General features: G+C 33.9%; 1 long non-coding RNA gene across 2 annotated transcripts; it reads left to right on the top strand.

Moving 5' to 3' along the window:
• Positions 1-566: 566 nt before the first annotated feature.
• On the top strand, positions 567-4,496 carry LOC112095898. Of its 2 annotated transcripts, XR_002904044.1 has the most exons (5): positions 567-903; positions 2,326-2,387; positions 2,483-2,589; positions 3,143-3,264; positions 4,194-4,496. It is a non-coding gene; the product is annotated as an uncharacterized LOC112095898 (long non-coding RNA). The 2 variants fall into 2 exon arrangements; XR_002904045.1 differs by lacking the exon at positions 2,326-2,387.
• Positions 4,497-25,572: the final 21,076 nt, after the last annotated feature.

Here is a 25,572-nt window from a genome sequence, read left to right as displayed (position 1 = left end):
GTTGATGCATAAGATACCTAAATGTCGCTGCTACGTATTTTCAATCAAAACCCAATATGTTAAATTGTCTCCTATCATTCTATGGTTTTGAAAACGAGGACGCATATAATCATTTAAATGATTTTCATATTGTTTACTGAACCTTCAAATATGAAAATTTTTCAGATGAAGATATTAAGCTTATATTGTTTCTGTTTTCTCTAAAGAATAGATGTTAAGTGTCACTACTAGAAAAATAGTCTTTATTGATATTTAACTCGTGACACTTTATTAAAAAGTATCAGTATTTATATATATATATGGACTATTTTCCATGTTTAACATATGAGTATCACAAAGTACTAATACTATAGTGTCTCTAAATTAGACATCAGAGATTGCTGACACTAAGGTATCTATAAACAAAATAAAGTAATTCTGATATTGTTCGAGATAGAACTCGAACCCAAGACCTATAAAAATTAAGCTTTCAAGTTTTAAACAAAAGCCATTATAATTTTTCGTAATGACACTAAGGTATCACTAACACGTGACAACTCACCCCTCACACTCACAAGACACAAAAACAAACCCTAAGTCCTTAACAATTAACATTACAATACTTTGAAAATTGAAAGAAAGAGAGCGCTGCTACTCTCGATCCAGTGCTCCAGCACCGACTCAGATCTCACACTTTCACATCACCGCGTCAAGCCTCTTTGTCACGTCGTCAAGCTTCCATCATGCATCACCACGTCAAGCCTTTCTCCGCTTTCATGAGTCAACAAACGCGGCACCACGACACCGCCAGCCAACCAGCCACCCAAATTGACAGTCGTGCTAGCTACCCACCACCACAATACCATGCCACTGCCTGCAAATACTCCACAAGATCTTCTCAAGACTTCGAGCCATAGTGTCCAGGTTTGCTTCTTCTAGTCTTGCTTCTTTAAATTTTAAAGAGTATCATCAAGTCTTGCTTCTTCAAGTTTTAAAAGGTTAAAATAACAATTTTAGATCTCAAATCTTGCTTCTTCAAGTCTTAAAGTGTATCTTCAATCACCAATCATATTTGTGGGTATTCACTGGTTCGTTGAGTAATTTTGTCAAACAAATGGGGTATCGCATCATAACAACCTTGTATATATCTATATCTAACATTGAATGAATGAATGAATCTATGTGTAGCTTACGAAATGCAAAATCATGAGTAGTAACGATCAAAGAACAATTAATCACAAGTTGTCTATTGATTTACCTTTCAACAAATCTCTCTCTCACACTCACACACTCTGCTCCCTAACCTGCCTTTTTGACTTGGCTCCCAAAAAATAATAAAGTAAAATTTTGGTCCTAGGAAAGTTTGATTTCTAAACAAAGGGAAAAAAAAGTTAAAAGAAAGTAAGATTTATTTTACAAATTTTATGGTGCTTCTCTTTATAGAACTGTATGTACAAATAATAATAATAATAATAATAATAATAATATGAGTTTCATAGAAAATTTAGTTTATTTGATCATGTTCATTGATGTGCTTTAACAATGCTTTATGAGTTCTTTTTATTTCTTTATGAAAGATTGATAGAGTGGATAATATCTAATTAATTTTATAATAAATGGAAAAACGTGTGGAATATAATTGAAAAAAGATTGAAATAATCTATTTCAGATTTTTATGTCCTCTTGTGTTAGTTTATTGGATATGCTTTAATTATATGTCTGTAATTTATTTTGTTTAGGCCAAATAAAATATTTTTTTATTGGATGGTGCAATATATAGTATAGATGGCCTAGTGTAACTCGCCAGAAGCTGCATATTCTCTGTAATTTACAGAATCTGTTTATTCTCTTTTTTATCTAGGGTACATGCATAAAGATTTGGGTGCATCCACTGCTCTACACTTATCATTTTTATACAAAAGAAACCACATAGCCCACGTAGCACATATTAAAATCGCATGCACTTCACTTTCTCAAAGATTTAATCCAACAATAAAAGAATATAATAAAAACTTTTAGATTTCATCCAACATCACATGCAACTTCACGTGGAGTTAAGTTCCCTAATTCCATTAATTGAAAACTATATCCCGAATTTGATTTACAAATAAATTTTTTGTTTATTTTTATAATCTTTCACCGAATTAAGAAGAAAATTATTTTTAATTGTGGAAAGTGCTTCTAATAATTTTCTTTTAAATAGGACATTGTGCTTGTAGTAATCTAAAATTGTTTTTAATAGTTTTTAGTTATTGTTCTAACTTCTACCAAATGCATTTAAGTTTTGCTTATTACATGAAAAATCAACCGGCTTTTGAGTTATATGCATTTGTTTTCTTGCAACAGACCCTACAAAGTTGTTGTTTTCAAGAAATACTTTTACAAGAGACGACAAGGAGAAATTTGAAGTAATTTGGAATTCTACATAGTCTTGGTTTCCTTCATTTGCTATTTGGCTTGTTGGCATTCTCTAATATGTAATATGTTTGTACTATTTTTGTAGAAGTTACAAAAAGACGATAACTTCTACTTGATTTGCTATTTGGCAAGTTGCCATCCAGCGCTGTGAGCCCTTTCGGTAAGGATTGCATTATTTCATCCGTGAAAGCAGTAAGTTGCCCAATTAATTCATTTGCTTGCATCAATTTCCTAGATTGTTTTATGTAGGTATCAATTGTTATGTGTTAAATGTCCTAAAGTACAAGAAACCAAAAGAGAGAAGCGTACAAAGACATGGGGTGTGTATTAAACATACTAATTTATTGTGTCAAATTGGATATTACAATCTACAGAATCAGTAGATAATCAATTAAAAAAATGAAATGACATGAAAAATGAAAACTGTGAATTGCATGTTTTGTTGGCTTGCTGAACATGTACATGGCTTTGTTTTGCAATTTGTATCTTTTATTTAAACTTGAAAAATTAAGTCTTGCATTATGCCTACAGGGCATTATCACCTAGGTTAGATTAATTACATGCTTGGTAACCTAAACTTTAATGCATTCAAAAACTATATTTATTATTTAGCTATGAAGCTTAGGAGTATTCATGCACATGTAAGAAGTTTATGTATCTAGTCTCTATTTTTTTTTTTGGTTAAATTTCAAACATGGTTTAAAATTTTAATCTTAATACTTTTTTATGTTCTATAAATGTGCAGCAAAATTCTTCAGTAAATTGTAGATGAAGTCAAAAGAAATCCTTCCTAGCTAGCACATGCTGACTTTTATGAAACTTGCATTTTTGTCTCGTCTCCCATGGGGAGTAGCTGAAGCCATTGAGGTAATGCTTAATTTAATCATTTCTTGATGGTTTATTAAAATATAGCATATATGTTTTATTGTCTTATATTCTATACCTATATTTTGGATTTGGAATTTCCATTAATGGACTTCACTTTCTACCCATAAAATGAGAATATAGTTATATTCTTGTAGCTATTTTGAGCCACAAACATAAAGAATGTTCACCTTAGTAAAAATAAGCTCCACCCTTTTTAAATAATTGATAGTGCAGCGTGTCTAAATGAATGATTGAGAGATCGTTGTAATTGATCCAGAGATCTTTCTTCAATCTTTCCATTTGCTTTATTCATCTCAATGACCTTAAGCCATTTTTTATTCCTATACCTCAATAACTGAATATATTTAGTTTCTTTCTGCAAAAGTGAAGTTTCTAAAAAGGTGGTGTTGTATTTTGGCCCCAGATTGTTATAATTGTGTCTTGAAGATTTGATAGGAAATTGGAAAGTACTGCAAGAGTTTGGTACTATACATTTTTTTCCTTAAGAATACTTATTTAATTTATCAGTGGTAGCCTAAGAATACTTAAGATGAAAAGGATTAATATCAATTTTGAGCTTGTTAGGGATCTTTGGTAATTACTGTTAGGTGTGTTGTGTGTTGTGTGCTGGTTCTGTTTATTTCCATGTTCTTGCTTTCTGTAATTTCTAAAAATTGTTGAGTGGTTGGTTACAGATTATTGTTTTAGTTTTGAAGTTTGTAATATATACTGACTTGTTAGTAATTGGATTTGAAGTTGGATGTGACAAGTACACACTATGGATGATCTTTCGTAACTTCTTGATGAGTGGGCCGCATATGTTGTCAAGTTATTTGTAGCATACGATAATCATGTAATGTATGAGCATATTTTTTATTGTAAATGTCCAAGATTTAATTTTTTATTAATTCTATATGTTACACTTGTAGGTGGGAAAATAATGAAGTTCAAGGTGTTGAGGCATTGAGGAAAATTTTGTTGCCAACTAAATACTTGTATTTTTCGCAAATCGAATGTCTACTTGTGTGTCTTTTAAATCCAAGAGGTGGACTTGGAAGAAGCCATCCTTTGAAGAAAGCTTAATAGCTCACTAGTCTAGCTCCACGGCATGGAAAATGAATCAGGGCTCCTATATTTAAGATATTCAGAATTTATATGTTTCTTTAATACTTGTTTGAATTTGTATTTGGTACAATTGTAATAATATATATACTACCAATATTTAAATATGAAATGAAAGATTTTGCAATGTGAATTGAGGTGTTTTTTATTTATTTTGCGGTGCCTTTTAATTTTACCCACAAATCAATTAGTAATGAAACAATTTAAATTTTTATTTTTTTAAATAAATTAAATAATGATACCATGGTAACAGTAATTATAGGCACCAATATAATATCAACAACTACTAACACTATAGCGTCATAATATTGGTGATATTATAGTAATAATAATCACTGACACCATATTCGTGACACCACAAACAAGTGTCACTATTTTTTGCTGCCAGATTATCGATACAATTAACAAGTGTCACTAAAAGTAATTGCTGACATCATTCTAATGTCATTTTTAGTAGTGTATTTTAAGAGAGCACAAAGAGGCATTACGATGGACTATAATTGACATAAAAGGTATAAACCAAGTAGATTGCATGCATTACATTCATCTTAATAAAAATGTTAAACCTACTACGAAAATGCAATGTCAGTTAAACCCCAATATGAAAGAGGTCGTTAGAGCTTAAGTTCTTAAACTATTGGATGTAGGTATCATTTACCTCATTTCTAATAAATAGTTCATGGGTCAGTCCTATACAATTTGTCCTAAAAATTCAAGAGTCACAGTCGTTACCACGTCAATAATGAATTAATACCCACTAGAGTAGCTACAAGTTGGAGGGTAGGCATTGATTATAAGAAGTTGAATTTTGTTACACAAAAATACTATTTTCTTTTACCATGGATTAGCGAGTCATAACTTCTATCGCTTTCTAGATGACTACTTAGGATATAATTAGGCTCCAATTGCACCAAAGGACTAGGAGACAATCACTTTCACTTGCCCTTTTGACACTTTTGTATTTAGGAGAATGATATTTGAATTATACAGTGCAACTGCCACATTTCAATTATGCATGTTAAGCATTTTTATGATATGATTAAATGTTTTCTTGAAGTCTTTATGAAGACTTTTCTATTTTTGGTTATTTATTTCATCAGTGTTTGCATCATCTAGCACTAATTCTGCGGAGATGTATATGTTAAGAGCTAGAGAATGTATATTTACAAAGGGTGAAATTATCATTTTGCACTCCAACCCTCACTAACATTTATACTTTTATGTATTCAAGTCCTTTAAACTTTAATTGTGTGTGTTTTGTTATAATTTGAGTATTTTATATATTTCAGGGGTATTTTAGACATTTTATGATTAATGAGAAGTGGATAGCCAAGTGGAAAACATTTTTAAGCTTAGAATAGTTGAAAACCTTATAAGGGCATAAAGGAAAAAATATATAATTTTGAGATTTTGGTGAGGCCCAGCTGACGTGGTATTGATTAGATAAAGTGGTAGTATCTTATTAGACTGAAAAATGCTAAGGTGGCATTGACTGATGATGTGCCATTAATTGATGATGTAGCAGTAGCCTATTGGACCAAAAAATGCAGATGTGGCGTTGACCAATGATGTGGCAGCATGTTATGGGACATGATGATATGTCCCATCCAATCAAATATTGTCACGTGGCGTAATCTTAGGCATCTAAATTATTTTCATCCAATGGTCATGATTTACTCATTGTGTCTATAAATAAGGGCTCTCCCCCACTAATTTGACAGCTCAAAATCCAAATTTGAGCTCTATTTTCTGGAATTCTTTCTCCTTCTTTTTATTTTCTACTTATTTTAATAAAATTACCATTTTATCTCTAGTCCAATCATGAGTGGCTAATTTAATTTGAAGCTTGGGTGCAAGGTAAACCCTCAACATGATTCATGGGCTTAATTTGGCAAGTTTATTTTATTTTTCTCTCTAATTTATATGGTTGTTTTAACTCATTGTCAACAGACAATGTATCTTGTCTAGATTTTACATGATATACCGGTCTCTAGTGAAAGATTATTATTGTCTTGCAAGTGAGCACTTCACACCATATTTATTAGAAAAAAGACTTCAGTATTTGTGGGTCATCTTGACTTAGTGTTGACAGAGAGCACATCTAAGTTATTTAGTGGATGATTTTGCCACGTTGTCGACAGAAGAATTATTATTGTCTAGCACAATATGTACTTAACACCACACTTAGTGGAAGATCATTACCTTCTAACACACTGAGTGTATGATATCATATTTATTAGAGTGAGGCTTATAAGGAATGTAAATACCCTTCATAAATTAATTGGAAGAAAAAATGAATATTAAGACTATGGTGAAGTGTTGAGAGTGAATTTAGAAACTCAATGTTTTATTTGAATTATTTTCATCCTTAATTTATTTTTTCCATTTTTATTTTAAATCTTAGTATTGATAAAAAAATCATCTCCATGCAATTCACATACACATGTAGAAAAATTAACCTTATATAATTAAATTTACCTTCTTGTGGGATCGACACTTGTCACCATAAATCTATATTATATTAGATTTGTGCAATTGAGAGTACAATAAACATCAAGTTTTTGGCGTCGTTGCTAGGAAAGTAAGTCATTTTAATTTGTAGGGTTAATCTTCTTTGCAAATATTGTGTGAATTACTTTGTATGCAGGTTTTGAGTGTATTTTCATAGTAAGTGTGTCACAGCGTGATAAGGCCAACATTCTAACTTCTCATCTCTCTTTATTTTTAGTAGTTTTGTTTTTAAATTTTATGTATTCTTTGCACGCACTGTCAAAGGTCACAATCATATGATTTTGAACCTATAGATCTTGAATTGGAAAAGACACTTCACACACATAGACAAATTGCATCACAAGTTAAAATTCAAATGAATTTGAAAGAATAACCTCAAGCACCACAAGAAAGGCCATTTAAGGATTACTTCAATCCACTAGCTAATTTGAGCACATCATGCATGAAACAACAAATGTATCAGTTAGGAGTTTTAAGTTAAAACCTAATGTGCTAAATTGTCTCCCATCATTTTATGGCTTAGAAAACAAGGACCAATACAGCCATTTGAATAATTTTCATATTATTTGTCAAACTTTTAAATATGAAAATTTTTCAGATGAAAATGTTAAGCTTAGATTATTTTCATTCTCTCTAAGGGATAGAGCTTGTTTTTGGTTCAATACATTGCTTGCTAATAGTATCACATAATGGGGACAAATAATAACTAAGTTTTTAAATAAATACTTTCTAGTGCATAAAACCAATGCTACCTCGTAGGGAAATCTCTAAGTCTACTTAGAGAGAAGACGAGCTATTCTTCAAAGAATGGGAGTGATTCAACGGGCTACTCTTGAAGTGTCTGTATCATGAGTATGAGAAATGAAACCAATGTCAATACTTCTTAGAGGGACTATTGCTAAATATGTAAGAATGACTAATGGCGACAAGTGAAAGTGAGGTAATGTTTAAAAGCGTATAAGAGATTTAGGATTTCTTTTAACGATAAGTAGATAATTCCTAACAAGGGAAGCCAATCATTTAGGTGGGAAGGCCTACCCCATTCCCTACCCCAACAAAAATTTTGACCCTCATTTCATGCCCTATTCCCCAATAAATTTAGTGGGGTAAGGATGGGCAATCCACATGTGGGGAATGATTTCCCATCTCCACCTCATTCCCCATTTACTTATTTAATTATTTTATAATAGGTTTGGATACATAATTTCAATAAATAAAAAATTTGAGACTTAAATAAAATAAAATCATCACCATATTATAAAGTATTTAAATTATTGAAAAAAACTTCAAAAGTTTGAAACAATATCTTTAAATGATATCAAAACTACAAAATGTTTGGATAAATAATAACTAAAAAAATAATAATGTATAGTAATGTTTCAAATCCTTCTTTTTTCAACTTTATCTTTTCTTTATCATATTCATACAGTCTATGATTGTCACTTTAATCCTGCAATATCAAATAATAAAATTAATGACTATTAGTCTACTACAAATTTATTTAAGAAAAAGTTTTGTCATATGCCATTTGTAAACACTTGTAATAAATAAGATGGTTAATCTCATTCAAATAGCAATTTACCTCATCTATATCTTCATAAAATGAGTCGTGTCTTTTTTTTTGTGTAAAAGAACCAGAACTAGAACCTGATAATATAAACAAACTCACGTATGAACAACAGTTTGCTAAAACCAAGTGAAAATAAAATAGAATTATAAACACACACACACACACACAAACACAATTGTTTGATAATATAAATAAACTCAGAAGCACTTGTAGAAATAGGAATGATTAAAATATCTTTAGCAATAGTATGCAAAGTAAGGTATTTACTTCCATTTGCTTTCTACCAAGCAAATATGTCAAAATTAGAAGACCTAGGTAAGACAAGTTCCCTCAAATAATGGTCCAGCTCTGATTTAACATGCTCATCACTAGTGGAATTGCTAACAAATAAGTCAAATCATGCCAAATGATCCACCTATCCCTAAACTAATTCTGATTGAGAAGATGAAGCAATTATAGATTGACAAACTCCTTCTTTTGTATTACTCTTCAGATAATATTTTGTTACCAACTCATAAATTTTATTAATTTCATACGAAGAATCATTTTGGTATATTTTTGGAAAGTTAAACTCCAATAATTTCATTTTGAATCTTGGATCTAAAACAGTGGCTACAACCATTATCCCATGAATCACTTTCCAATATTTGTCAAATTTTGTTACCATATATTATATGATGCCATATCCTTTATTACTTCACATGGAGAAATAAGCCACTCTGAAATCCATAGCCTAATGTGATAAATCTTTGGAAAGTAAAGGTTGGCTGTAGGATACTAGGTACAGAAAATAACTCAGCCACTTTAAAAATATATTTCTAATCTATCGCAAATCTCCTCCGCCAACATCCAATCTTCTTCAAAAGGCAAATATTTATATTGTGACTCTCGTTGTTTTAAACGAGGGAAAACAACTTTATATATCAAAGCAGTATGAAACATTAAATAGGTAAAATTCCACCTAGTTTTGCAATCAAGAGATAAGCAACACTATTATGAATTCTTTCAACATTATTACTAATCACATCCAATCCTTCTTTCACTATTAAATTTAGGATATGGTCACAACAACACATATAGAAAAAGTCTCCACCCAATAGAAGTGAACTATCAGATAACTTCTCAGTAAGGATTTCAATCATAGCATCATTAGTGGTACAATTATCTAATGTTAAAGTAGAAAATTTGCGATCAATTTTCCAATCCAATAAACATTCCATCAACACATTAACAAGAACATCAGAAGTATGTGGACATGGAGTTAATAAACCTAAAAATGAAGAATACCAATTAATTAGAAAGTAAATATTATCAAAGATATTAAAAAAAAACTTAGTCATGCTAATATAAAATAATTTAAAATATTTCATGGTATAGAAAATACCTCATAATTTGGCTCTATAATTTCCACGATTCGTCGATAAAATGCGTTGTGATGGCCATAAACCCCCTTTTTTTATTATTGGAAGTCCACATATTAGTAGTAATAGCAATTCTGCTTTCATTACTTTCCAACAAACTTATTGTTTTAGACTTCTCATAATCATAGATCATTAGAATGTCATTCTTCATTGTATTTTGGGAAACCACCTTAAAGAATGGTTGAATAGAACTAAGGCATATTTTAAAATGATCATGAAGTGTTTGGTCCCACTCTTAATTTTTCCTCCTAGTCTCTTACCAGAGTAGTTACAAACATACGTGTATTCTCCATTAATTTTCTGCCTTTTAAATTGATTCCACATCACAGTTCTTAAATTTCTCCTTAGAGTGCCATTATGCTCAACTTCTGCTATAGAAACTATTACTGGATTATTGTCAGGAATTTCTTCACGCATCAGAACATCAACAAAATTAGTTGGTAACTTGGCCATCTTGTTGATTATCATGTGATTGTCCTGACATATTTTACTTGAACAACAAGAGATTATTTTTTTTGCAATTGACAATCAATTAATTAAAAAGATTTTAATGATATAAAAGTAACCCAACAAGTTACTTGAACCATAAGAGAAATTAAACGTTCAGTCCTTGTTTTCAAAAATCACAAATTTAATCTTAATTTTAATTTACAGGTCAAAACAACAAATCAAAAAAAGATAATTGATTCCCTGATTGAGCACTGTTGTCTAGATTATAAGAACTGAACTTAAAAAGACCTAGTTTAATAATGCTAAATTTAATTAATTAATTATAATTATACCAATATGCATATGTGCTTATTAAAACAATAACCACATCCCATAAGCCATACGATTGAATTAATCACTCCTAGAACTAAAGTTTTTATAAATAAACCAACATAAAAATAAGTTCTGTCATATTGCTTCCTAATAGTAAAAAGAGATTCCCTTGATGACCATAAAAGGGACTCCCTAGGAGTGTGTAAGATCATCGAGTCCTGCAGACTTGTAATATAGAGTTGTAGTAAGAATACTTTGGTGAAATCTTGTATTCTCTCTTCTAGTAATAAAATAATCCTTTGTGTTTTTCTTTCTTTATTTTGGTATCAGAGCTAGTACTCCCAAAAGGAGTTTCCTAAACCCTTCTATAATAAAGTATGCTCTATGGTCGCCGTTGAAACGAATCTTCCACAACATAAATATTATAGAAGACTAGAAAGTTTGTGTTCTCAAAACTAGGTTATTTGGTTAAGAGATATATAGAAAAAATTTCTTTGAAAGGTGTGGCGCCCTATTGTTAGGCCAAAGAGAGCTATTTGTGTTGGGCTTATCACTAGTAGAAGAAAGTCTACTATGTATCCTCCTGGATATTAAGACCCGGTGTTAAGGCAGTCGAGGACTATGGACAACTAGAAAATAGCCAAGTCAGAAGCTCATATTCCTAATATGGAAGCCTCCTCTTCTTCCTCATCTTCCTCTCTAAATAATAATTCTCCCATTGTAAATTTTCATTTCGAAACCTAAGACGAAACCAATCAAAAGGCTATCCAACCTCTTAGATTAGATCCATTAAATCCCTATAAGTTCTCTAATGTAAACACCTTAATTTCTTCCATAAAATTTGTTGTTCCTTTTCGTTAGCCGAAACTTAAGTCTGTGTATAAATCTTTTGAAGTTGCAGTCCAGTATATTTCTTCTAGTTCCAAGGAAACCTTACAGTCCAGTATATTTCTTCTAGTTCCAAGGAAACCTATCTTCCTATTCTCTCTCCTCAAGATATCAAGAGATATAGGACTGAAGGATATAGTGGGTTGCATCTCGGTGCAATCAGAATTAGAATTCAACTTTTATTTCTTGCAGGCAAAAATGTTACTTGTTTCCTTACCATTTTTGATACAAGATGGCAAACTTTTGAAAAAGCCTTGATCTCAGCTAGGGATGTCAAAATAACCCGGACCCGGCCCGGACCCGGACGAACCCGGATAATCCGGGCCGGGTTGAACCCGTACCGGAGAGGGAAAAAATTCGGATCCGGAATGGGTTTTAATAACCCGGATGAATCCGGGTCCGGATCCGGGTTTGGGATAACCCATGTATCCGGAACCCGGACCCGGATTCATTTTTATATTATTTTTAATTATATTTATTAGTAAATATAAATACAAACATTAAAAAAAAAACCTAATTCTATTTCAAAACTCACACACAAATCGCGATTTACCCAAACAAGACAAACTCTAGCTGTGCCGCCGCCACTGCTGCTACCTTCCGGCTTCCGCTGTCCCGCAAGCAAGTCAAACAACTCTCGGCTGGGTTCGCCGTCGTCGCAAGGTTGGGTTCAAGAAGCTTGTGAAAATTACATTTCCTTTTACTGTTGATTTTGATTTCCTTGTGTGAATTTTCTGGGTTCGGTTTTCTTCTGAGAATGTTGGGGATCATTCCTCTAGCTGACCGTTTTGGTTTTGTAACTGAGCATGTTTCCTTTGCATTTTTACTGACGAGAGAGATTATTGCCATCAGATCAGACTCTCCAAGCTCGAATTCGCATGTTGAAAATGAATTAATTAACAGAATTGATAAGTGATTTGTGTTATGTGATTTGTGTTGTGTGATTTGTGCTATGTGATTTGTGTTGTGTACTTGTGTTATACTGCTGTGAACACCATTGATTTGTGTTGTGTACTTGGTGTAAAATCTACTACTGTGATTCCTGTGAACACCACTCAAAAATAGTTATAAGTGTAAGAAGAATGGCAAGTTGATTTTATTGTATTCAGTTAATACTCTTTTAGTTATTGAATTCTGATCTTCGTACTGTTTACGGATATTAAAATTCTTACCACATATGGCCTTTGTTTAATAAGTTCTAGCATTCTCTACAAAGCAATTAAATAGTGTATGATTTACTGTTTTCAAATTAATAAGTTTGCTTTCTTTGTTGTGTTCTGTTGTTCCATTTACCAGGCTTTTGACGAGGCAATTGCTAAGTTGGATGCCCTGGGTGAGGAGTCCTACAAGGATAGCACTTTGATCACCACCGTCGCATGCTTGTAGCAGTGCAGTTCCTCAATTCGTTTGATTCACCGGCGTGAGTTGCTGTTATACTTTGTTTTATGTTTGAAATGTTGCTGTTGCAGTTACAGTTAAAAATAAATTGTTGATTGTGCTTGAAATGTTGTTCTGTTATACCACTGATTTATGCTTGAAATGTTGTTGATTGTTGGTGTTACTAGATTCGAAATTGTATATTTCAAATGTTAGAAAGCTGTTATAGTTAAAAATAAATTGTTGTTATTAATGGATTTGTTACTGTTAATAGATTCGAAAATGTATTTTTGAAATGTTAGAACTTAGAACATTGTTACAGTAAAAAAAATAAATATAAAATGGAAGAAATTGGAGGAATGATGGGTTAGTTTAATTTGTTTTGACATAATTCTTGTAGGGTGTTAAATTCGTAATGGAAAATGAACAAAGAGTTGATTTAGATGTTTCCGAGACTGATGAAAGTGTGGGTGTGAGGGTTGGCATGGATATGGCAGCATAAAATAATGATACAACTGCTGAATTAGAACCTGATTCAACAACAGTAGAGCAGGGGGGTGGGAGTGGGAGTGGCCGTGGCCGTAGGGGTAGGGGTAATACTACTGCTGGCGCTTCAAAAAAACGAGGCGCTGGCAACGAAGGGAGTAGTTCAGGTAGATTAGTTTCTGATGCTTGGAATCATTTTTAAAAAGTTAAGTTAGGCAAGGAAGTTCAAGCGATTTGTAATTATTGTGGGTTAGTTATGCAAGGGCATTATTCTCAGGGCACTAATCACTTGATTAATCATGCGAAACGTTGTCCTAGAAGGTCAATCAAGAATGTGCAGCAAATGCACCTTTCTTTTTCTTCTAAAGCAGATGGAACTACTGTTCTTAGTAATTGTAGTACTGAACCAAAGTGGAATATGGCAACAGTGAGGGTTTTTATAGCTAGAATGATTGTAATGCATGAGCTTCCGCTATCATTTGTTGAGTATATTGGGTTTTACGAACTGTTAAAGCTTCTCCAACCTTCAATTGAGACTATTAGTAGAAACACTATCAAGGCTGAAATTTTGAAACTTTACGATATTGAGAAGACGAAGGCAATGAGTGTTTTGGAAGCTTGTGACAGTAGAATTGCAGTGACTACGGATATGTGGACTGCTGGTAACCAAAAGAAAGGGTATATGGTTGTTACGGCACATTATATTGATAACTCGTGGGTGTTGCGAAGTCGTATTATGAGGTAATATTCTCGAGACTTTTTTTTTCGTTTCAACATAAATGAATGTTTGCTTTATTTAATATTTTGATTATTTTTTTACATTTTTAGGTTTATATATGTGCCGGCTCCACATAGTGGTGAAGTTATGTGCAATGAGTTGTATGAGTGTTTGATGGAGTGGAATATAGATAGGAAGTTGTCTACTGTAACTGTTGATAATTGTTCTGCAAACGAGTCCATGATTGATTTGTTGTTGGGAAAATTTTCAGCTAGTTCAATGATTATGGGTGGGAAATTCCTTCACATGCGCTGCTGTGCACATATATTAAACTTGATAGTTAGAGATGGTTTATCTGTGATACAAAAAGAAGTTGAAAAGATTAGAGAGAGTGTCCATTACTGAACAACAACACCTTCTAGATTTGAAAAATTTGAGGCTGCCAAAAAACAATTAGGTGTTAAAGAAACTAAAAACTTAGCACTTGATTGTAAAACTAGGTGGAATTCCACTTATTTGATGCTTAGTACAACTTTGTTGTATAAAGATGTATTTATTCGTTTAAAGGAGCGTGATAGAAATTATACATCTTTGCCTAGTGAGTTGGAGTGGAATTTTTCGAAACTTATGTGTGATTATTTGAAGAGTTTTTATAAGTTAACAGAACTTTTTTCGGGGACACGATATCCAACATCTAATTTATTTTTTAGCAAGATTTGTGAAATTAGATTGTCAATGAATGCATGGTTACAATCACCAATTGAGGGGGTAAAAAATATGGCCACTAAGATGATTGCGAAGTATGACAAATATTGGGATGTTATTCATGGAGTTCTTGCTGTGGGTACTTTGTTAGATCCTAGGCGTAAAATGTTGTTAATTAACTTTTTATTTCCCAAAATCTATGGAGAAAGAGCTGAATTTGAAATTGAAAGGGTGCACAAATTATTTGTTGATTTAGTGCATGAGTATGAAGTCAAATATTCATCAAATGCAAATTCGGGGGTTAATGGTTCAACTAGTTCTAAAGGTGCTGAAGCAGATGATTCTATCATGGTAGACTTAGACTTAGATGAGATGGCTGATGAGTGGGAATCATTTAGAAATCAGAACTCACAAAATAATCATTTCAAAACAGAATTTGAGCTTTATCTTGAGGAAAGTACTTTGCCTTCAACTAGTCAATTTGATATTTTGTCATGGTGGAAGAATAATCAAGGCAAATATCCTATACTTGCAAAGATTGCGAGAGACTTTTTGTCCATTCCTGTATCAACAGTTGCTTCCGAGTCCGCCTTTAGCACTGGAGGTAGACATTTGAGTCCTCATCGCAGTAGACTTCAGCCATCTACAGTGGAAGCGTTGGTGTGTACTCAAAATTGGTTTTGGCTTGACCACAACCTAAAAGGTATGGAACATTTATTTATTACATAAAATAAATTAATTTGTTATAGTATCAATTTATTACTAACTAGCTGTTTTGTTTCTTATTTTTATGATTTATTCATATTTTTTAGATGGAATTCCAGAGGAAGCAATACTTTCTGCAGAACAACTTGTTGATGAAAGTTTGATGAGTGAGTTGTGAACAACAATGAATCAAGTGAAGAAGAATAGAAAATGATGGAGAAAAGTTTAAACTTTGGATTTGTGGTTTTTAATTTGAACTTTGAATTGAGACTTGTGTAATTGTGTTATGGATTTATATTTGTGGCTGTTTTATTACTTGAAACAGCCGTTTGAATTGTAGAGTTTGCACACTAGCTGTTTGAATTGTAGAGTTTGCAGAGAGTTGATTAATTGTGATTTATGAGCACTGGATTATTATGCCATTAATTGTGATGATGTTGGTATGTGGTAGAGAAAAGCTTGGGGACATTCTCCAATCTTTTATGCTATGTTGCAGGGGCTGTCCAGTGTGTGTAAATCTCATCTTTTTGTTTATGTTAATATTTCCTTTAGTTACATTAGTTGTGTTTTGGTTCTATCACTAATAATGAAAGTGAAATTTGAAATTTCATTATTGATCCGGGTTCAAAACCCGGAATCCGGGAACCCGGATTTTTCCGGGTTGAACCCGGACCTGGATGGAAAAAACCGGGTTTTAATCTGGGTCCGGAAAAAAGAAAATGACGTCCGGGTCCGGAACCGGGAAGGCTAAACCCGGACCCAGACCCGGATTTTGCCATCCCTAATCTCAGCAGTTGAAGTGGGACTCAACCAAGGACATGTAGTTGTTCAGGTGGAACCAAATTTTACCCTTGACCTACACAAGCCAACTGTTATGCAAATTTTATTGAACTCGCAAGTGCACGAATCTATTGTAGAATAGATTAATGGTGACAAGTGTCGATCCCACAAGGAGGTGGATTTTAATTGTGTGTAGAATTAATTTTGTAAATGGGTGGTTGGATTTCTGGTGAAATTGATTTCGAATATTCTAAAATTTAAATTAAAATGGCGAGAATAAATTGACGATTGATCTATTGAAATGAAGCACTTGGGTATTCGGATTCGTATCAACATACATCATGGGCTAAATATTCCTTATTAATACCAATTAAATCATGAGGGGGGGATCCACACCTCATGAACCACGCTCTAATCAATATGGTGCTAAGGGCTTATCGTGCTAAATAATAATAACTTTGTACTAGGGGGCCGGTGAAACCAAGGCGGTACTAAACAAGATTAGTATTATTTGTCGACGAGAAGTCAAAACATCCACAAATATTAGAGGAGAAGAGAAAGTAAATTTACCAAATAAAGCCCATGACACATGTTGAGACTTCACCTTCAACCCAAGCTTGAAAGAAAATTAGCTACTCATAATTGAACTAGGGGCAAAATGAGAATTTATTAAAATACGTAGAAAATACAAGATGGAGAAGGAATTACAGAAAATAGATCCCAAAAATGGATTCAGAGATATCAAATTAGAGGGGGGAGGACCCTTTTTTATAGATACATGGAGTAAATCTTGGCCATCGGATTAAAAACAGTTTGGACGCTCAGGATTGCGCCACGTCATCAGTCAACAGTACGCGGTTTGACCACGTGGATGAATAATAACACGGTTTGACCCGGGTTGAACAGTGACGCAGTTTGGTTGAAAATAATCCTGTGTGATGCATGTACCGTACGCGAGATTTTTGGTCCACTGATATGCTGCCACGTCACCATCAACAGTACATAAGAATTTTAGTCCAACAGGATCGTGACACCTCATCAGTCAATGCCACATCATCGATCCATCTATGTGAGCAGTGTCGTGAATAGTAACGTATACAGTACCGTACACGTGAATAGTATCATACATGTGAACAGTACTATTTTTCCTTTTATGCTCCTCTTAAGGTTTTTGACCGTCTTGAGTTCAAAAGTGATGTCCGTTTTGCCGTTTGATCTCTCGTTTATTGTGAAATGACTATAATGCCCCTAAAATACATAAAATACTTAATTAAAATCAAACACACATAATTAAATTACAAGAAGCTTAAATACATAAAAGTAAGGGTTGTTAATAAGACTTGAAATGTAAAATGACGATTTTCTCCTTTATAAATATGTATTTTCTAACACTCAACACCAACCCTTCTAAAAACCATTAAAGTGTTAGTTCAAATAAATGGATTAACCATGAAACCAGATGAATCAGCCCTTGCGGTTCACCATACCATGACCTACAAGATTCAAACCCATATGTTCTCTATGAGCCATAACAATCTTTCTATCACTAGATTTACTGCTGGAGAAGGAAGAATCATCCAACCCATAACTTTTAAACAAAACCAACTGAGCTTTCCACCACAATAGATAAATGAGTATGAGCAGAATAACAAGCCCTTATAGGTCCATGAAGCTCCAAAAGCAGACAGGCTAAAAGATGGCAGGATTTCAGTTTCCTTTCCTAAGGAAATCAGAATAATGTATCCATGTGAAAGATGCCAGATTTAGGGAAAGCATCTGATGTCCTGTTTGCATATGCCAAGGAGATCTTGCTTAGCCAGATTCATTGGCGTAATCAATGCTCCAGAAATTGGAGAAGAATCTCTTAAACGAGTTTCTGATCACTATATTGCAGTCAAATGGGTAATCCAAAAGACAGATCCAACAGAATTTGGACTATAAAGAAAGCTATCAACTGGAATAATATCAATACTTTAGAACAAAATAAAGCATTGGACGAAATTATTTCTCTACAGCAGCAACTTATAGTCCAAGTACAGGAGTTAAAAAAGCAAGTCAAAAGAACCAGAAGAGCTCAGAGGTTCACAAGCAAACAATTGTCAAAATGGCATGACCAATCTCCCTGAAAAATAACAATGCTTGCTTGGACAAGAGCATCTAATGATGAAGAAATGAGAAGAACACTATAGTGCTATCAGGAATACAACAAAAGAAAACAAAAGAAACCTTCCAGGAAGAATGACAAGTGTTGGTTAATTTTCAATCAATTGCTATTGATGCCAATGTGCAAGTGTACACAACAAGTAATAAAGTGATGAGTATTCAAGATAGTCTCCACAGGGATTGATGTTACTAGAAATGCTACAGCAATCACAATAGTGCAACCTACCTTTATTTCAAGATGAACAAATTGAAAGTTGATTACTATCGAAATTGATAACTATAAGGAAAGAAAATAAATAAATGCAGAAATGAAATAAATTAAATAAATTGCATAGAGAAATCAAATGAGAATAAGGTAGTTGAATGATCAAACTCTCTTCATGGGTTGACTGCTTTTTATTAAATTAGGATCGGTTGCTACAGCAATTTCTACAGCATTGGGCAGAATTATTTTGTGTCCTCAGCTGTCGTGTGTTGGAATTCTCATACCTTTAAGTATCTTAGCAATGACTAGCTGCTATTCTACCTACGGTATGGCATTATGAACATCTATTCTCTCCACCCTACACGATAAGTACCTATTTCTAGTTCTTCACAAATCTTAACTTCAAGTATAGCCCTTATCGGATTCAAGATAAACTTAATCCAGGAAACTCAAATTAAGATCAAGTATTACTCTAATAATATCCACTAAGACATGCCCTTTTGTGGCTTTATCTTAACTTGAACCATTAAATGGGTGGTCAACCGAAATAAAAGTTATAATAATAATTACTAGAGTAAAATGCTATAGCAATTATGTGGCAACTCATACGAACAGTCAAAATCCCATTTAGATTGTTTGTCACTCAACTACAACAAGTTTAGTTCATACTTTGACAGAGAAAAACAAACAACAAAATATTAGTCATGAAATACATTGGTTTAATCAAAGAGAAGAGAAAAATAAGTGAGAACGACAAAGATTAAATCTAAATAACTCTGATGGATTCTTTGAGGATACAGTATCGATTCCCTTCAATTCTGACCGTTTTTCTTCTTTTCCTCTTGATCGTTTTCAATGTTAATTCCTTGCCGCTGTTTTTTATGTGATGCGCGCCCCTTTTTATAACTGAAAACTAGGTAAACAAGAGTATAGGGCGTACATGAGTCAAATTAAAAAACTGCAAATCGCAATTCTACAAATATCCCATGCTAAGTTTTCTCCATCGTTGTTTCAGGATTGCTACAGCAATGGTTGCTCCAGCAACGACTGTAACACTACACTATTCCAGGTTTTGTTTCACTTCTTTTCTTGCCATATTCTTCCCTCTTTTTGCTAGCCTACTGCCTCAACATCCCTTCATGGATTATAAACTTCTGAAAACCTACAATTAAGCACATGTTTTGAGCACAAATTACTTTAAATCAAGTAAAACTTATTAAGACTAAACTAAAATGGATGTTTATGCAAAACGTAACAAAAATGTAATAAAAACACATCATTTACTCTCTAAGTGGTCTTGATTTAAGTCTGGAATTGCCATAATAACTCTCATTTCACAGAGTTATCACACCCCCAAACTTAAACCGTTACTTGTCCTCAAATAATGACAACATTCTAACACTTCATGCACACAAACATGCAATAAATAACTTAGCTCTGTCATCAAATTCGCAAGAATTCTTCCACCTTCATATCACAACCTTAATCATGTAAAATAGCTATAGTAGTTCAGTTCTAGACTTAAGTTTCCTTCTGTCCAAAGTGTGTGTGTGCTACTTTGATTAAATTGCAGAGATGCTACAACATTACCAAGAGATTGCTTGTAATTTAGAGGTAGCAAAATTTTATTCACATATAGGGTAGCAGAAATCACACATACTCAAACTGCTCTAATAAAAATGAAAACTTAAGAGTACTCAACCCTCTTCACTGCAACATTCATCTTTCATGTGAATGTCAATCATTTGTAATGATGACACCCAATTACTCAATCAATGCACAGATCAGAGTTGTTGTAGCAATATCCGCAACATAATCTTATCTAAAGATATCTTTTAACCCAAGGCTGAACATGGGGCTTATGAACAGACCTGCCTACTCAATATCCTAGACAGAGGACTCCTTCTTATTATTGTCTCACTTTTTTTTTTAGAACAGTCAACATAGATGCTACAACACTGTTCATAACTCTATTTGCTTTTAAACTCAAATCTGCATATAGGGTACATACTCAGCCTTAGTTACTCAGCAACTTGAGCCATTGAAGCCAAATTCAATTCATAATAAGCAAAATTTAACCAAACTTTCCCCCAACTTGAGATATTCTACTCTTTTTTTATTTCTTAGCCTTGCTATAGCATCCTCATAAAACCCAATCAAAGTTTAAGTGTGAGGATAAAATTTCAACTTCCATCTATAACTATCTCCACTCAGCATTTTCTTACATATTGAATAACACTCATTTTATCTTCATTAGGTTTTCAAATCCATACACAAATATTAGATAACAGAGCTTCACACAGCACATACATAAACACACATTCAGATCACACAGAAACACAACCCCCCCAAACTTAAATGTACGGTGTCCTCACAAGCACACAAAATAAAACCACATAACCAGACAAAAACATGTAGAATAAATCAGAAAATGAAAATATAATGAAAGAAAAGTTTTTCAAAACTAATTAAAATGACTAGCAGGAAGGGCATACTCCCTTGTTTGGATACTGCTGCAACATTGTGTAGTGACTTCAACGCTTTTTGGATGCACTTCGCAGCTTATCCTTAGGGGATTCTTGCAGGGATTAGCTGGCAACGTCTGTTGCTTTTCCTGCAATGAGCTGGTGGGAGGAGTTATAGTTGGGGCAGCTTGCTTGGTTGACACATATATGGTCCTTTTTTCTTCTGGTGAGGTTACTGCAGCAACGCTGCTAGAGGTTCCTCCATTTCTTTTGCTGGGTCCTCTAGGACTGGCAAGAATAGGTTTGTTGGGAGTTTGCTGTGAAGGGGCCGGAGTGGGGGCATCAGCTGCATGTCCCTCAGCTATGATGGCGGCAATGATATCAAGTAGCTGCTTAGTCTCTGTGAGTGTACGAGTTTTCTGGCTACTGCAGCTTCAAGCTCTACATCAACTTGCTCGACTTCATTGTCAGAGGCAGGGGGTAATTACTTTTTCCTTGCCCTTCCTAGAAAGGACTGGAATAGGAGGCTCCCTTTCAGGTTCATTTTCTTCCTCTTCTTATATGATGTGCTTTTTTTTGGACTTGAAATAGGACCTGACTGGAGGTTCTTTGCGTTCTTTCTCAGACTCTTCCTCTGCCTCTGTTGGTGAACTGTCAGTTGCAGACTTGTCACCCTCTTCCTCAGGTTGGTCAGATTGGTCAGCAAAATCTGGCTCAGCCTCTGCTTGTGGTTCTGTTGTAGCCTCCTCTTCTGGTTCGTCTGTATCAGTAGCTTTTGCATTGACTTTAGTTGGAGCCTCTGTAGTGTTGGTGTCAAAATTGTACTACTGGAGCAATGCATCTGGGAAATTCCGATGGGTACTTTTCATATATACATCAAATTGGTGCATGTGGCTTTCCAGGTACTGTAAATAGCTCTAAATTCGATCGTTTTCCCTTTGCTGAGCTTCAGCACATTGAGTGATGCTGGTGCTCAGTGCTTGTATTCTCTATTCTAACCTAATAACTCATCTTGCTCTTGTTACAACAGCTAGTTCAGATGTGGCTCCAGCAACTTCACCAACAATTCTCTCGATGGTGCATGCAATAAGGGCACCATCATTCTTGACATGTTCATCTTTTGCATTAAAACGAACTCCTGATACTACATAGATGCTGGTGATGAGTGAGGGAAATAGCAAAGCGGCTGCTTTATGGTTCTTTATGGCACAGTCCCAGATTTCTTTTTCGATAATGCTTCCCACATCTATGAGAAGCCCTCGAACAATAACATATAACAGCACCAACCTTTCTTGTGAAACAGTAGTGGTGTGGGTGGTTGGCATAAGTCGGGATTTCAAAAATTTCACCCACACCTTTGCAATGGGTTTTAAATATATCCTGTTAATTACCCGCCCTTCCTCATTAACCCACGATACACCCTCTATTGTGAGTGTCTTGAAAATTTTGTTCCATTTTTGCGGGTTTAATTTGTCAATCAACTTGGCATACTCACAATTAATTTTCGCAGGTAAATTTTAAAGGCATTTATAACTCGAGAATCTAATGGAACAAATGAGTTTCTTACCCAAATGTAGTGCTGACCAGGGCTTACCAAATTGGTGTAAAATTCTTTCACTACTTGCAGCACAGGGTCTCGAGGGTGGTCACAAAACTCTAGCCACCCATGCTTTGCTACAGCATTGTATAGGGATTGCACAATTCCTGTGGGTTAGGGTGGGAATTGAAACCTTTTTTCTTCCAGAATCTTGCGCGGTTCAATGAATTCTTCGTATTTTTCTTCCGCATGGTAACTTTGGAATCATGAAGGATCTTTTAGTCGGCTGGTTATCCTTTTGCACCTTGGCATTGCTAGAGCAGTAAGAATTCGATGGTAATTTGCTTATGAGTAAAATGTGAAGAAGGAGTTAAGAAGTATTGGAGTTGTGACTGCGAAGGATAGGGAAAATAGTGTTAGAGGTCACTAAGCACAGTAACTCCTTTATATAGGAGAAATTAAATGAAAATAAATTTGGTAGAAAGAGATAAATTAGGGAAGAATATATTTTAAATTTATTAAGCATATCGCATAAAAATAGACAAGAGAAATTAGTGCATTAATTTCGGAGATATTTTTCCCCAATTTCTATCCAAATCCTTCCATCCATTTGTCACATATTATCTCCAGCGGTAAGTGAGAGGTTCCATCTTTTAAGTTACTGTAAGGGTAATATTGGTTGCTGCAGCACCCAATTGCTTGCTCTAGCAACGGTTACATACTCTTCTCCAATAGCTGCTTGTTGTGCAAATTTTATTTAACTCGCAAGTGTACAAATCTATTGTAGTGTAGATCAATGGTGACGAGTGTCGATCCCACGAGGAAGTGGATTTTAATTGTGTGTAGAATTAATTTTCTAAATGGGTGGTTGGATTTGTGGTGAAAATGATTTGGATTATCCTAAAATTTGAATTAAGATGGCAAGAGTAAATTGAAGTGAAAATCTATTAAATTGACATACTTGGGTATCTGGATCCGTATCAACATGCATCATGGGCTAAATATTCCTTATTAATACCAATTAAATCATGAGGGGGGAATCCACACCTCATGAACTACACTCTAATCAATATGGTGCTAAGGGCTTATCGTGCCAAATAATAACAACCTTGTACTAGAAAGCCGGTGAAACCAAGGCGGTATCTAGATAAGATTATTATTATTTGTCGACGAGAAGTCAAAACATCCACAAAAACTAAAGGGGAAGAGAAAATAAATTTACCAAATAAAGCCCATGACACATGTTGAGACTTCACCTTCAACCCAAGCTTGAAAGAAAATTAGCTACTCATAATTGAACTAGGGGCAAAATGGGAATTTATTAAAATACGTAGAAAATACAAGATGGAGAAGGAATTACAGAAAATGGATCCCAAAAATGGATTCAGAGATATCAAATTAGAGGGGGGAGGACCCTTTTTTTATAGATACATGGAGTAAATCATGGCCATCGGATTAAAAACAATTTGGATGCTCAGGATTGTGCCACGTCATCAGTTAACAGTACGCGGTTTGACCACGTGGATGAATAATAACACGGTTTGACCCGGCTTGAACAGTGACGCGGTTTGGTTGAAAATAATCATGTGTAATGCATATATCGTACGCGAGATTTTGGGTCCACTGATATGCTGCCACGTCATCGATCAACAGTGCATAAGAATTTTAGTCCAACAAGATCGTGACACATCATCAGTCAATGCCACATCATCGATCCGTCTATGTGAACAGTGTCGTGAACAGTAACGTAGACAGTACCGTACATGTGAACAATGCCATTTTTCCTTTTATGCTCCTCCTAAGGTTTTCGACAGTCCTGAGTTCAAAAGTGATGTCCGTTTTGCCATCTGATCTCTCGTTCATTGTGAAATGACTATGATGCCCCTAAAATACATAAAGTACTTAATTATCATTCAACACACATAATTAAATGACAAGAAGCTTAAATACATAAAAGTAAGGATGTTAGTAAAACTTGAAGTGTAAAATGACGATTTTCTTCTTTATAAATATATTTTTTCTAACACTCAACACACCCCCCAACCAGCTTATTGCTAGTCCCTGGCAAATAAAGCGAAAACAAAATTCAAATCCAAAATAATTTTTTTTTTTAACAATCATGTTTATTCAATCAGACTAATGATAGTAATCAAATAAAAGTATAAGCATTATCTCAGTCTAAAGAAACATCACACCCACATCAACCATCCACATGAATCAGCCTAATAGACTTTGTCATAGCTACTTTCAAGAATGACATGTCAAACCCCAAAATCTCACTGGAAGTAGTGACACTCTCACAAAGAAATTAAACCCAATAAAAATAGTCACTCCAATGAATGGTAATTGAGAGAAAATAATAAAGAAGTGATATCACATGCTCTCATCAAGATGAAAGAAATATGCACTCAGCTTAGAAATAATACAATCTCAAGTCAAATAAAAATACTAGTCAACCCAATTTATTTATTTTTTTATGCACCACTACATCTTTTTAGCCCATATAACTAGCTTCTACTTCAGACTATAGTTCCCTAAAATTAAAAAGGACTTTTATTAGGACGTAACGTAGGTTAGGGACATGACTAACAAAGGAGAGAAATAAGGAAAACAAAGTGTATGTTTGAGAAAAATGCAAAGATTTTTGTTTTTGTTTTTTTTTTGGAAGTTGCAAGGTGGATTTCACCTATTATTGTTATTTTAAAAAAAAATAATTTTTTTTTTGCTTTTGTTTGGCACAACGTCACTGAATAAAATAATTATTTACATTTTTCTTAAACATAAATAGGTGATGAAACTTATAAGATATCGGGTAATACTCCAAATTGGAGTGGGTCAAGATGATAAGTTGACAAAGAAAATATTTTTTTTTTGTTTTAAGGCTTAAAGGTTA

This window comes from Citrus clementina, unplaced genomic scaffold (assembly GCF_000493195.1).
Source record: "Citrus clementina cultivar Clemenules unplaced genomic scaffold, Citrus_clementina_v1.0 scaffold_8, whole genome shotgun sequence".
Lineage (NCBI taxonomy): Eukaryota > Viridiplantae > Streptophyta > Magnoliopsida > Sapindales > Rutaceae > Citrus > Citrus x clementina.
Note: the sequence above shows the minus strand (reverse complement) of the source record. Positions and strands in the feature narration are given on the sequence as shown.